Raw genomic sequence first — 14,630 nt, forward strand, 5'->3', positions numbered from 1 at the left:
CTCCAGGTAGGGGTTTGGTGGAAGGCAGACTTTCATGGATGTGCAATTGGGCAGTGGCACAGAGTCTGGTGCTCAGAGGGCCCACACTCGGTTTAGGGCTCTGCTGTCACCATCTTGAAATTCTTACTAATCTGATTTTTGAACTTGTGTTCTGTACATAAAGTCTGATGGGACACGGAGCACATACATGAGCAGAGGAGACATATGCAATATTCATGTTTGCTGTTCCTTATCACCTCATTTGCATAAAGAACCCATGATACTTAATGAGCACAAAATTTCAGCAGTCCCACAATGCATGAGAATTCAATAAGACTCAAAAAGACTAAGTGTAAAAAACGGGAAGTGTGTGATGCCTACAACTGAGTAAGCGGGGCAGCAGAAAGCCCCAAGAGGCCATGCTTTCCATTAGAAGACGTGCTTTCCAGAATTTACTTCAAATGCAGAAGAAGTAGTGGAATTCTAAGAAACACAGATGAGCTGAGCGTAGTGGCTCACGCCTGTAATCCCAGCACTTTGGGAGGCCAAGGCGGGCAGATCACCTGAGGTCAGGAGTTTGAGACCAGGCCGACATGATGAAACCCCGTCTCTACTAAACATACAAAAATTAGCTGGAGGTAGTGGTGCGTGCCTATAGTCCCAGCTACTCAGGAGGCTGAGGCAGGAGAATCACTTGAACCTGGGAGGCAGAGGTCGCAGTGAGCCAAGATCGGGCTATCGCACTCCAGCCTGGGCAATAGAGTGACACTCTGTCTCGAAAAAAAAAAAAAAAAAAAAGAAAAAAGAAAAATGAAACACAAATGACCAAGGAATCCTATCACATCCTTTCTTATTCATGTTGCTTTCCTGTAATAGTCACCACTTATACTGAAAAAGATGACATAAAAGGAAAGGGAAAGATAGGGCAACCATAGATTCCTTTCCTTTCAGACTCCCCTTACTTATCGGTAAGCCGAAGGTAGAGGGTTGATAGAATATGCACTTATCAAGCAGTGAAAGAAGACTAGCCGAGTTTGTTTTGTGCAGAATTTTTACTGTTCTGGTGAGAACAAAATACATATGCATGTATGAGGTACAAAATGTGAATTGTGCAATTTTGGTGATTCTGCATACAAGTTAAATGTTCCTATATTTGCATTTATAACTGATATTGCACAATATAAAAATGAATGGTGGTCGGGTGCGGTGGCTCACACCTGTAATCCCTGCACTTTGGGAGGCCAAGGTGGGCAGATCACATGAGGTCAGGAGTTCGAGACCTGCCTGGCAAACATGGCGAAACCTCATTTCTACTAAAAGTACAAAAATTAGCTGGGCTTGGTGGTGGGAGCCTGTAATCCCAGCTACTTGGGAGGCTGGGGCAGGAGAATTGCTTCAACCCAGGAGGCGGAGGTTGCAGTGAGCTGAGATCGGCCCTGCTCTCCAGCCTGGGCGACAAGAGTAAGACTTCATCTTAAAAAAAAAAAAAGGGCAAAATTCATGCTAATAATTTTAATTTAAAATTTTTCTTTAGTACAACATCACATCACATAGCAAATAAGAAGACACCATGACAACTAGGGAAGAAAGGAAAAATCTTTATAATTTAGTGTCTGTAACGGTATTTCCCCCTGCTTTTTGAACAAGGGGCCCCAGGCCCCACAAATTCTATAGCTGGCCTAGGGGAAGGTGTGCAGGTGTGATACAGGTGTGGTGCTGGAGCCAGGCGGAAGGTTGGGGGCCGGAACTGTAAAGCTGATCTGGTTACATTAACAACTCTGAGTACCTTGATAAGATATTTCTTTCTTTTTTCTTAATAATTTCTCTTAAAACCAAGTAATACAGTTTGGCTGTGTCTCCACCCAAATCTCACCTTGAGTTTCCACATATTGTGGGTGGGACCCAGTGGGAGGTAATTGAATCACGGAGGCAAGTCTTTCCTGTGCTATTCTCGTGATAGTGAATAAGTCTCACGAGATCTGACAATTTTAAAAAGAAGAGCTCCCCTACGTAAGTTCTGTTTCTCTGCCTGCTGTAGTCCATGTCTTCCGCCATGATTGTGAGGCTTCCCCAGCTGCACAGAACTGTAAGTCCAATTAAACCTCTTTCTTTTGTAAATTGCCCAGTCTTGGGTATGTCTTTATCAGTAGCGTGAAAACAGACTGATAAACCAAATACCATGCTTCTCCAAAGCACTCCGCCCCTGGTATATTTCCGGGAGATAAGCCCGTTTTTCATGTGAGAACAGTGAGCTCCAAGGAGTGGCCTGCCCTTGGCTTCTGTTCCCAGGGCGAGTGTGGAGGCTGAGCTCTTCCGTTCCTTCTTCCATGGAGCTTGGCTGGTTCCTATGAACTGCAAGTTAAGGTTTGTTATTTTATAGTCCATTAAACAATCTTTTATAAAAATTTTAAAAAAGTTATAATGTAAATGTAAACAAAAAGTTAAAGTAAAAAGGTTAAAAAAATTATTTGGTGACTTTTTTTTTCAAGGCCTAAAAGCCACAATCAGATATTGTTGTAATTTTGGGTGTCATAGATCATATCTTACATTTGCTTTTGTATTTATAACTCTGTGGTATTTACCAATCTTAGGGCTATAATACTTTTTATAACATAAGTAGAAGCTGTTTCCCGGGTTTGATTTGTTAGTCTTCTCTTCTGCCGTTAATTTATTGGTTTGTTCTACGTATTTTACAAAATCCAAACCTTGAGAAACAAGGCTTGACAATTTAGCTCCATATACACTTCAAAACTTAAGAAATGGTGAGATGTGTTTCATTTATATTCTTTATTATTCATTTGACTTACAAAGTATGTAGGCATGGAAATTGCCTGTCAGTTTTACTACTGAAAGCCCCAGCTACTCTTACTTAAGATTAAAGTCATTCTTTTTATAATCACTCACTTTCCTCCAAGAAAATTCTCTGTGTGGGGGGAAATTTTCGATGGAGAAGGACTCTGTGTGGACTTCCAACCCTTTAACCTAGGTTATAGTAGGATGTTAAGTCAGGAAATGACATATCGGGGCAGGAATCAGTTGTGCTCCCTCCCAAGTCTATTTTAAAGCACTTTCCATTTTAAATATAGCAATAAAATATCAGCCTCGAAATGTCTGATAAGGATAAAAGCAATAGATCCAAATCCAATCTAAATCTGACACTGCTAGGAACAAGAATTCACATTGGTAAGTCAGGACTCATTTATGGGGCCATAAATGGGTGGGCTGGCTATAATTTGGGTATTAAACTTGTAAAATATATTGATGGTATGGAAGAGCTAAATAAATAATTTACTACAAAAAAATTGGAAATCTTTACATGGTACTTAATTGACCAGTTGGTCTCCCAGATTCTCAATGCTCCTTGCTTTGCATTTATGTGTTTTTCGTAGGCTAGATTTTCCTCTTCCTCACTTGAGTTTAATTTCCCTCTGCAATGAATGATCACAAGTTAGTGCATTTCTGAAAACACACACAGTTTCCATTTAAAATTTTGCCAATCCATTACAAGCCTTTGACAATTTCATTTACCTGTTAGGAGGATAAATGTACCCCCACGTTCTGTCTGTTCCAGGATAAGACAAATTTCTTTCTGGCCTCAAAAAGCCTTTTCAGTACCACATCTCAGATTCCTGTGCCGAGCACATAATGGGAGGGGCTTCAAGGAGATGCTTTACAAAATTTACTGAATCTTTTTGCTTGGTATTTTGGGAATCGGCTGAATAGAGAGAAAAATGATTTTAGAAAGCTCTGTCACGGCCTTCTACACATCCGTGAGGTGCTAAGTGTGGTTGGGGAAGGGAAAGGAGAATGAAAATATGGAAACTCAAAGTAAGGCAGTGTTATTTATGTATGTATCCAGGAAAACAAGTAGATTTCTTGGACGATTTTAAATTTAATAGTAACAGTATCTCACATGTGTATAACAGTTACTTGTTTCAAAAGCCTTTCATATCTTTTATTTTTTCACCGCTTGTGATATTCCCCCAAAGTAAACAATAGAGGAATTACAATTTTTGGCCAGTTTTACTGGATGAGAAGACTGAGGTTTGGGTAAATTGGGACTTGCACAAAGTAATTTATATGGCAAATAGGCTGGTGCCTAGAGCCCGATTCTTAAGAATCCCAGGTTGACTCTGCTATGAAGGATCGTTTTGTGGTTCCACTGGCATGTAATAGAAAGGCCAACTCAAGCAAGGTTAAATAATAAGGAGTTGCATTGGCTTGTATAATGAGAAACCCAAACGGGGTGGGCTTCAGGCTTGGTTCTATCTAGGTTTTGACTCTGTTTCTCTGCAGTTCTTTCTGTGCCCTTCTGGGAGCTGACTTTGGCTTCTGGCTGGTGGTTGGTAGCAATTGAGGGAGTATGCCTCCTAATTCATCCCTACCAGGTTGACAGAGTCTGATTTCTCCATTGTTATCTCTTAAAAGCAAGGTAGGACTTTCCTGGAAACTTCCAGCAAGGTTTTTCTTTCTCCAGAATTGGAGTGCGTGACATCCTCAATCAATGACTAGCATGGACCATGGGATTACTTTGATGAGCTTAGTCTAATCAAAGCCAATTCTGAGTGACAGGTTATTCTGAAGAGGGAATCTATCTGAACAAAAGCAGGGTCCTTGTAGGAAGAAGGAGGTGAGAGTGGGCGATAGGTAGACAACAGAGTCCTCTACAGTTACTCTGTATGATTTCAGTAGGCCACACGTTTGAGGAAATCCACGTGTTTGTTATGGAACAAGGTAGCCAAAGAAACCTTTTTGGTTTGGCCAGAGGGGCTGATGAAACAACTAAATCCTGGTTGTTTCGCAGTCTCTTACGCACCTTCTTATTTTGTTTCCCCAGCAGCATCTGTGCTCTCCCACATGGCTTCTGCTTGGTCTTCTGCCAGACCCTGGGCTTCTCACAGGTACAATGGCTGTGCCTCACCCTCAGGAAACCCAGGGGTTTGCCAGAAGCACTCGCTCCCGGAGTCCCTAACTTCATCCTCTGCCAGACCCCATTTCTGAAGTGAAAGTACACAGAGGAGTTAGTCATAGAGAGTCTTGTGCAATTCTAAGAGGGAAAATGGGTGAGAGTTCATTGTTTTCCCTGAAGCAAGGCTTGGCAGTCCAAAATATTCCGCAGTGTGCTGAAGTTAGTTTACCAGCAATGTGTTTTTCTCATACCAAACTGCTGTCTGAGCCACACCTTGTTGAAAAGAGTAGGGCCATGCAGCTTACACAACTCTAACTATCCTCCCTGACAATTATAGAATAATAATGCACATCGAATACATCAGGTAGTTTTCTTATAGAAGAGTACACACTAGGAAACTTTAAATTTTTTGTCTGGAGAATCCTTGGTGTTCTAAATATGCAAAGCCTTTATCGCATCAGCCACCGCCTCTTACTCTGAAGACAAGCCACACTCTGGCTGTTAATCCAGACCCAGTCAAACACACCAGGGCCTGATGGGCCAGATCCCACAGTAGAGGGGATGTGTGCCAGAGAGCACTGCTTAAAATGGAGGTCACTGGAGATGCTGAGGAGGAGGAGGAGGTGCCCAGCTTCCTTTAATACCATCGCGTGTTTTCAAGTGGAAGATTCATTTAAGCAAGGGAAAATACCTTCTCCCTAGGCTTCAGGCCCAGGTAGGTAGTAAAAAGCAAAGAACACAACTCCAAACCCCAAACACTCTGTCTTTTTAAATGAGGTTTGAGGCTTAGTTACTCACGTGTGACTAGCAGGACTGGTGTCATAATTTGCAGGGCTCTGTGTGAAATGAAAATGTGAACTCCTTGTTCAAAAATTATTAAGAATTATACGACAGTGACAGCAAAGCATTAAATCAAGCATGGAGCCCTTTTAAGCACGGGCCCTGTGCAACTGCGCAGGTCTCACACCTACAAAGCCAGACTTGGTGACTGTGTTCTTTAAAGTGACAGCACATTTTCTCTCACTATTTACTGTAGCTGTTTTTTAGCTCTAAACAGTCATTTCCTTTCAAAGAGCCCAGAACATGGAAAACTAGTATGGATATTAATAATTGTTTTAATTTAAAGAGGAGAGCGTAGAGACATAAAATTGTGAGTTTTTGTTCTGGAGCTGCGTTGATTTGCAAGAGTCAAACCTGGTTTGTGCTTTAATCTCTGAATGGCCTTCAGTGAATTGCTTCCGTCTCAAAGTCATTGTCTCATTTACTGTAAAGCGGGGGCAATTCTAGTGCCTACTTTATTGGACTTCTAGAGGAATTAAATGCAATATTGAATTTAAAGTACTTAGCATAATGCCTGGCTCATATTATTGCTCAACAAATATTAGCAATTGCCATAATAATTATGAACTGAGAAAGGGATGGTTGAGGACTGAGACTCCTCCAAGGATATCTTAGGGTTAGGGGGTTTAAGTTGTGTTGGGTTTGCCTGAGCCTAGTTACCACTAGAAATTTTAAAAATGTTTTCTGATAATGTATTCTTTATTTGTAGAAAATTTTAGGAAAAAAATTGAGTGAAATTTATACATGGATTAATCATTCAAAGGTAACAACTGTTAGTTTCTTAATGTATTTCCCTCAAATTTTCTTTTTTACCTATATGTGTATGAGAATTGTACCTTAGTGTAGTTTTAGTTTTATATTCTGCTTCCTCTCCTTCCTGTAAATATCACCTTATGGCATTAAATTGCTTTCAAAAATTTTCATGACAGCTTAATTCTATATTGTGCAGATGTTCCATAATTTGTGTGTTTCCCTATCTCATGGACTTTTAAGCCATTTTCAATTTTTCAGTATTGTAAATTATGCTATGAATGGCCATGCACATATATCCCTGATCACCTCTGACTATTCCTCTCTTAGAGAAGAGTCCTCTTTTAAAGAAGGGATCTAGAAATGCATGGGTTAAGCCTCTTGCCATGTATGATGCTTCCAAAATGATTGCATCAGTTTCTCTCCCATCAGGTAGGGATAGGGGGATCCTATCTTCCAAGACCTTCTCCAACATCGAGTTATTTGTAAACCTTTGACCATTTGATAGGCACAAAAACTGTCATATCTATAATACTCTGTTGCTTTGATCAGTAGTGAGATTGGGCATATTTTCATGTTTATTGGGTGTGTTTACTATTTACTAAGTATTTATGTTTCTTTATGAATCATAAGTTCATGGCTTTTTGCCAGTTTTTCTATTGGGCAATTTGATTTGTGCCTAATTATTATCTGTTTTTTTGCCCAATTATATTATTTTTAATAAGGTACCCCAGATTCTTACCTCTCCTAATAATAATGCACATCGAATACATCAGGTAGTTTTCTGTAATAGTGTAGTGTTAGTTCTAAAAACATTTAGGACCAGAACAGAGTAGGAAGTGGTGAGATGGAAAACTATTTGACAAATATGGCTATTGACAGCTTCTTTCACCATCATAGTCATGTTAGGTGGAACTTGTCTTTTAAGAAAAATTATTACAATACTAATAGAGAGCAATTTTTCAGTATTTTATGGGGTTATCATCAAATGTTAGTAGTAATTCTTTTTTCTGTGATAGGACTGTGTGATTTTTATTTTATTTCCTTTTATTCCTTGTACTTTTCAAAATTTATGTCCTGAACACATATTGCCTTTTATTATCTGTTTTACAGTTAAACAATAAAAACAAACAAATTCAAAGACCTAGTGATGGTTAGAATAAGCCTGTAATATTTTTGTTCCATATGATTTAGCAAAACTGAAGTTGCAAATAAAATTATTTGTCAAGTTACAAATGAGCTATTTAATCCTATTACCTTTTTAGTCTTTATACAATCCGATCTTGTAGTTGCCTGCACTCCCCTGAAGGGGATGTAACGCAGTGGGTACCACAATAGGATTTTGGGTCAACTAGATCTGAGGTCACATCCACGTAGCCTCATGTTGGTTGTGTGACTGTGGACATTAACATTTTTGTGCCTTAATTTTGTTTCTTTAAGATGGAGACAATAATATCTTCCTCTTCCTAATAAGGTTGTTGTGAGAAATAAATGAGTTAGAGTATTTAACACTGCCACAGGCACACAGTAAGTGCTCAACAAATAGACTTCATTTTTATTAAACAGAGTTGATGTTAAGCCTATTTGAAAGAATACATTGGATTCAGTGACAGCACTGAAAGTCGAGTCTACAGAGGCCTTATTTTATGCCTCTTCTGCCTTCACCCTGAGCAAGTGATGTCAAGGGACAAAGTCCACTGTGATCCCACCTGCTTGCCAAATAGGGTCTCATGTAGGGCTGGGATGGGGCAGACCACTGTTCTCCCAGGAAAGGCCTGGTGTGGCTGTGTGTGTAGACTTCTCTGTCTCTGAGTCTCTCCCTGGCTCACCCTCTCTCTGTTTCCCACACACCACACATGCATGTATCTACATACCCACACACTCACAGACTCACACACTACACACTTACACATCACACACACTCTCATACACCACACACTCAGACTCACACACACACCATACACACTTACACCACACATTCACATACCGCACATTAATACACTCACACACCACATATATCACACACCACACATTCACAAACCGCACATTAACACATACCACACATACCACACACTCAGACTCTCACACATGCTGCACACTCTCACATACCACATGCTCACACACCCACACATTCAGACACACACACCACACACTCAAACACTCACACCACACACTCACACATACACCACATGCTCACACCACACAGACTCACACCACACACACATAACCACACACTCAGACACATCGCACACTCACACACCACATGCTCACCCACCACACACTCACAGACTCACACACACCACGCACTCATACAATCACACTCACACGCTCACACACCACACACACACTACACACCCACTCACCACACGCTCACACACCACACACCCACACAGCACACACTCCTACACTACATACACAACGCATTCACAAACTACACATTAACACCCACACACAGACTCACACACTCACACCCCACACACCACACACCCACACAGCACACACTTCTATACCACACACACAACATTCACAAACCACTCATTAACACCCACACACCACACACACACACCACACCACACACACACACCCCACACCCTCTCTGATCTGAGCAAGTTGTTGTGTGCAGGAGAAGAAAAATACCTTTTCCTTGTACTTATCCTAAGTTTATTGGCTGGGGCCCTGGTAATAAAAGACAGAGAAGAGCACACACATTTATGTGATCTAAGTATTCGGTCACACGGGAGCCTTCTTCAGGAGACGCAGAGCGGAAGGCGCAGTTAAACCCAGGTGTTTCTCTGCAGGTTTGAGGAAGAGTGAAGAGTGGTGGAGAATATAACAAGACAAAGGAGGTCTGAATGAAATGTTATGGCCTGGGGACCTTAGTAAGGCCTGCTTGTCCACATTCCTCCCAGCATCCCTGCGTCTTCAGAGGCAACACTGCTTCTTCTCTCTGGGTCTAGGGGGTCACCTCTCCCATGAGGGGCTTATGACCTACTTCAGGGGAAGGTCAGAAGCTCTGTCTTGCACATGCTATTTCTCAAATTCCTTCAGCTTAAGATATTTAATATACTCCATGCCATATTTTGGGGTAGCATGTCCTGAATCCTGTTATGTGGTGATGGAGGGTATACATTAGTTGATTACTTTCCACTGATTTTCATTGTACATGAGGTTGTAACCACAAATATGGTGGCAGTCAGTGAGAGGTTTAAATGACAGACTGTGTTCCCTTTAAATGCAGACATAATACTTTAAAGCACACTCTACGGCCAGAATTAAGTGTTAGAAAGCAGATGTTTTGACAGGACTGCTTGACTCAACAGACAGACCAACTGTGATTAAGGCAGAGGCCGGTGGGTGTATCCAGGAGGCTGACGTCCTTTCTCCCAAGTAGATGGGCAGGTGCTATAAATCTTAAACTAAATGTTGTCTATAAATTTGGCAAAGAATTGCAACAACTCTAACGCTGGTAAGGGGAGACAGGCATTCTCATATCCTACCAGGGCAGTATAACTTGAGACTGTCATCTGGAGGGCAATTTGGAATGCAAAGTGTGATCATTACACCCACTGTGAGGATAGTGAGGATACTTTTAGATGCAAAGAATAGAAAACCTAGACAAAAACAACTTAGCTAAAGAAGAAATTCATTATCTCACCCTACCTCTAGAATTCTAGAGGTAGGGGAAATCCAGAGCTTGTTAACTGAATACCTCTGTGATCATCAGGGTCCCGTGTCTTTTCTGCCTTTCTGCTCTGCCACTCTCAACATATGGGGTTGTCCTTATGGTTAATTCATAATGGTCATAGTATGGCTGCAGCAGCATGAGCCATCACAGACTCATTTGACAATGTCCAAGGGCTGGAAGAATGTCCCTCTCTTGTGTCCCTATTTAAGAGGAAGAAAACTTTCCAGAAGCCCTCTGTCTGCCTTCATATGGCTCATTGACTAGAATTTTCCCTCTAAAATTTCCCTCTAAATTTTTCCCTCACATGGCTGATTGACTAGAAACATATCACACATCTATTTTAAATCCTATCATTGGCAAAGAGAGTGAAATTGCATAGTTGGCTTAGGGCTTAAGAGAAACTTAGCTTTCTCTGAATCACAGACCCTCCCAATATCTGAATCAGGTGTGAGTTCAATTAACAAGGAAGAAGTTGGTGGATCCTGGCTGTCTAGGCCATCAATAGAGTCTGCCATTCTCTTTAAAGCAGGGCTTTAGAGAGCTTTCCACAACACAGCACACACAGAAAATTCCAGTACAGTCCGGGCACGGTGGCTCAACAGATAGACCTGTAATCTCAGCACTTTGGGAGGCCAAGGCAGGTGGATCACTTGAGGTCAGGAGTTCCAGACCAGACTGACAAACATGGTGAGACCCTGTCTCTATTAAAAATACAAAATTAGCTGGGCATGGTAGCACACACCTGTAAACCCAGCTACTTGGGAGGCTGAGGCAGGAGAATCACTTGAACCCAGGAGGCAGGGGTTGCAGTCAGCCGAGATCACGCCATTGCACTCCAGCCTGGGCATCTCAAAAAAAAAAAAAAAAAAAAAAAAATTCTAGTACAATATTTGCATGGCACTCTGAAGTATATTGGGGAGCTTCAATATGGGGCTTGGTTGGTGAAAATTACTGTCTTTTCTTTATGATACATAATTACAAGAAAAGTAAAATACAAAGTACTAAGAAAGATATTACACATTGAATTTGTATAAAACTTCTAAATAAAACCTTTTCAGGTTTTAACATGAGAAACTTGAGCTTGCTTCTAGAGACACACATATTTTTCTATTTCAGGTTTTATGTTGAAATAGCTACACTGAACTCTTGATCAAGACTTTTCTTTGAATGATGATTTCTTCAAATTCTTTATAGTCACCAGAGGAGAACTTTATTCTTAAAATAGGTGATAAAAATAATTAAACCGGCCAGGTGTGGTGGCTCACACCTGTAATCCCAGCACCTTGGGAGGCCAAGGCAGGTGGATCACAAGGTCAGCCTCGCCAACATGGTGAAATCCTGTCCCTACTAAAAATACAAAAATTAGCTAGGTGTAGTGTCACATGCCTATAGTCTCAGCTACTTGGGAGGCTGAGGCAGAGGAATCGCTTGAATCTGGGAGGTGGAGGTTGCAGTGAGCCGAGATCCTGCCACTGCACTCCAGCCTGGGTGACAGAGCGAGACTTTGTCTCAAAAACAAAAGCAAAAACAAAATTAGCTGGGCGTGGTGGTGTGCACCTGTAATCTCAGCTACTTGGGAGGCTGAGGCAGAGGAATTGCTTGAAACAGGGAGGTGGAGGTTGCAGTGAGCCGAGATCGCACCACTGCATTCCAGCCTGGGCGACAGAGTAAGACTCCATCTCAAAGAAAAAAAAAATGAAACCATTTTTACAACCTTTGAACATTTTCTGCAGTTGCAAATCTATTAAAAAAAATTAATAGGTCTTCTTTTTCTTTCACTGACAAATGTAACAGTGAAATTTCTTTTATTAATGAAAGTGGATTTCAAGCTCATTTGAACTTTTTCATAGCAGGTCTTTCAAAATCATGACACGGTTCTAATGTACATATGAAATGGTAAAGTGGGTATTATTACCTAGCCAAGATGCCGCTACCAAAGCACCTCAGGTACAAATGGACAGAGGTGTATGGTATAGATGAAAAAAATGCCTCCTGGATGAGCCCTTCCAGAGCCCTGTATTCAGTCTCCATTTTGCCCTGCTTAATAATTACACTTGGGACATAAACTCCCCCAGCAGCTCCATAGGTCCTTGTCTACCAAGGGCATGGTGTGATCCACAGCCACCTGCTTGGGGAAGCACCCTTTCCCCATGCTTAATAGGTTACTCTAGAACAGTGGTTCTCCGAGTGTAGTCCCCCGACCAGAAGCAAGAGCATCATCTGGGTACTGGTTAGAAATGCAAATTCTGGGGCCTTACCCTAGACTTATTGAATCAGAAATTCGGGGTGGGCCCAGCCTCTGTGTTGCACGAGTCCTCCAGGTGATTCTAATGTGCACTCAGGTTTGAGGCACTGAAGACAGATGTTGCTGATCATGCCCAACTATAGGTGCTCTGTTAGTCCTCACTCCAACTGTGGACTGAGAGGATTGCTGTCTTGTGGTTAACCTGTGTCTTAGTCCATTTGTGTTGCTAAAGAATACTTGAGGCTGGGTACTTTATTAAGAAATTTTGGCTCACAGTTCTGCAGGCTGTAGGATAATGGTATCAGCATCTGCTTCTGGTGAGGGCCTCAGGAATCTTCCACTCATGGTGGAAGGCAAAAGGGAGCAGGCATTACATGGTGAGGGAGGAAGGAAGATTGAGGGGCAGGGCCAGGATCTTTTAATAATCAGTTCTCACGGGAACTGAGAGAGTGAGAACTCCCTCACTACCATGAAGACAGCACCAGGCCACTCATGAAGGATCCGCCCCCATGATCCAAACACCTCCCACTAGGCCCCACCTCCAACACTGGAGATCAGATTTCAACTGGAAGTTTGGAGGGGACAGACATCTAAACTGTATCAAACTGTGACTCATCAAAGGCACACAGTCTCTGCTCCAAAGCAAGGGTGCGTCTCCACCTCTTGCCTTTGGCAGTTTTGAATGAAATAGCTGAAAGCAGAAAGCAGGACAGAACAACAGCCAGGGGAGGAAGGTCTGAGGCAACCACCCATGGGATAGTCAGGGCCCATTGTGTGTTTCCTCGGCTGTGGATGTCATATTTCCCTTAACGTTGTTTAAAGTTGTCCGAGATTGACAGTGGTGACAAGCCTGCCTCTGTCCCCATCAGAACTCCAGAGAGCAGGAGTAGCTGATCTCAGCCATTGGTGCCACCCACACAGGAAATGAGAGCACTTCCTATTTTACACACACACACACACACACTCATTAGCAGTTATGGTTGGGCACTGTCTCACAAGATCTGACCTCCTATGGGGCTTGTCCCTTTGCTCATGAGGAAAGACAGGGGACCAGAATGCTGTGGGATGCAAAATCACTTCATTAGATCACAGGGTGCTTGGAAAGTGATGTTAGATTTTTGACTTTAGAGAGAGTGTCTAGCAGACACTCACCCACTTCCCCGGTGTCCCTGAGTCTACTGCTCAAAGTCAAGACAGGTTTTCCTTTCAGGGTAACATTTCCTGGTAGTCAATAAAATGTGCATAACAGCAGAGGGTGGCACTGGCCCTAAGGAAGAATTTACATTGGGCTTTGCCTCTCCCCTCTGGTGTGGTTTTTTTTCTTACCCTTGGAGGGTGATTTAGGATGGAGAGCTGAGAGGATACCCGAGAGTCAAGGGGCATCGTTTTCCATTCCATTCCTCACCAGCTGAACAAAAGAGTACTATGCCTTGATATTGTGGTACTGACTACCCTATAGCATTTGATGCTTAAAAAGCGTTTTCACATACTGGATCTTTGGAGCGTCCCTAGGACAGTAGTATGAAGGAGAATTCAAACCTCAGCGTAAGTGACTTGCCCAAGGGGAATATGTTTGATTTGTGCAAGTGGAGATCTGAACACAAAGTATCTGGATCTAAGAAGCACCATCCTCTTCTTGCCCCAAAACAAGACCTCTTTGCCACCTCGCCTTGCTCATCTTCAGCAGGTCAGGGTCAGTTTCTTTCCTACAGATTTTAATGATGAAACTTTCTGAGACTTGCTTTGTCTAAGAAAACCACCTCATGTTGTTAAACATCTTCACACTTGGGAAATTCTTTCTTATATTGGACTAACATCCTTGCTTTAAAAATGGTAAGTAAGCCCATTTTTTCTCTTTCTTTTCTGGCAAAAAGTGGGGTATAGTAATAACAATAACTAAATTTATTGAGCATCACTATAGTCTAGGCATGCTTCCTCAACTTCATGAGGAAAGTACTATTATAACCCCATTTTATAGATACAGAAAAACGAGGCACAAGATGTTAAGAACTGGTATAACTGGCCCAAGATGGAAAAAAACAGAAGCATAGGATGTTAAATAACTGGTCAGAGTTAAAATGGCTAGTGAGTGGTTATGAAGGGATTTGAGCCCAGGTGGTTTGACTCCAGAATCTATGTGTCTGATTCCAGGACCACATTGACTTTAAGTAGAAAAGGAGATCCCCGATAACTTGCTTTGTGTATCTCAGTGTAATTCCTTC

General features: G+C 41.9%; 1 long non-coding RNA gene across 1 annotated transcript in view; it reads left to right on the top strand.

Annotated features, from left to right (window-relative positions):
• The first annotated feature begins 1,905 nt into the window (after positions 1-1,905).
• The window catches only part of LOC139362826 (uncharacterized), a 228,188-nt gene continuing 215,463 nt past the window's right edge, over positions 1,906-14,630 (top strand). Inside the window, exon 1 of the long non-coding RNA XR_011622259.1 lies at positions 1,906-2,065. This is a non-coding gene — a long non-coding RNA (uncharacterized lncRNA). The remainder of the gene's footprint in view (positions 2,066-14,630) is intronic.

This window comes from Macaca nemestrina, chromosome 4 (genome assembly GCF_043159975.1).
Source record: "Macaca nemestrina isolate mMacNem1 chromosome 4, mMacNem.hap1, whole genome shotgun sequence".
Classification (NCBI taxonomy): Eukaryota; Metazoa; Chordata; class Mammalia; order Primates; family Cercopithecidae; genus Macaca; species Macaca nemestrina.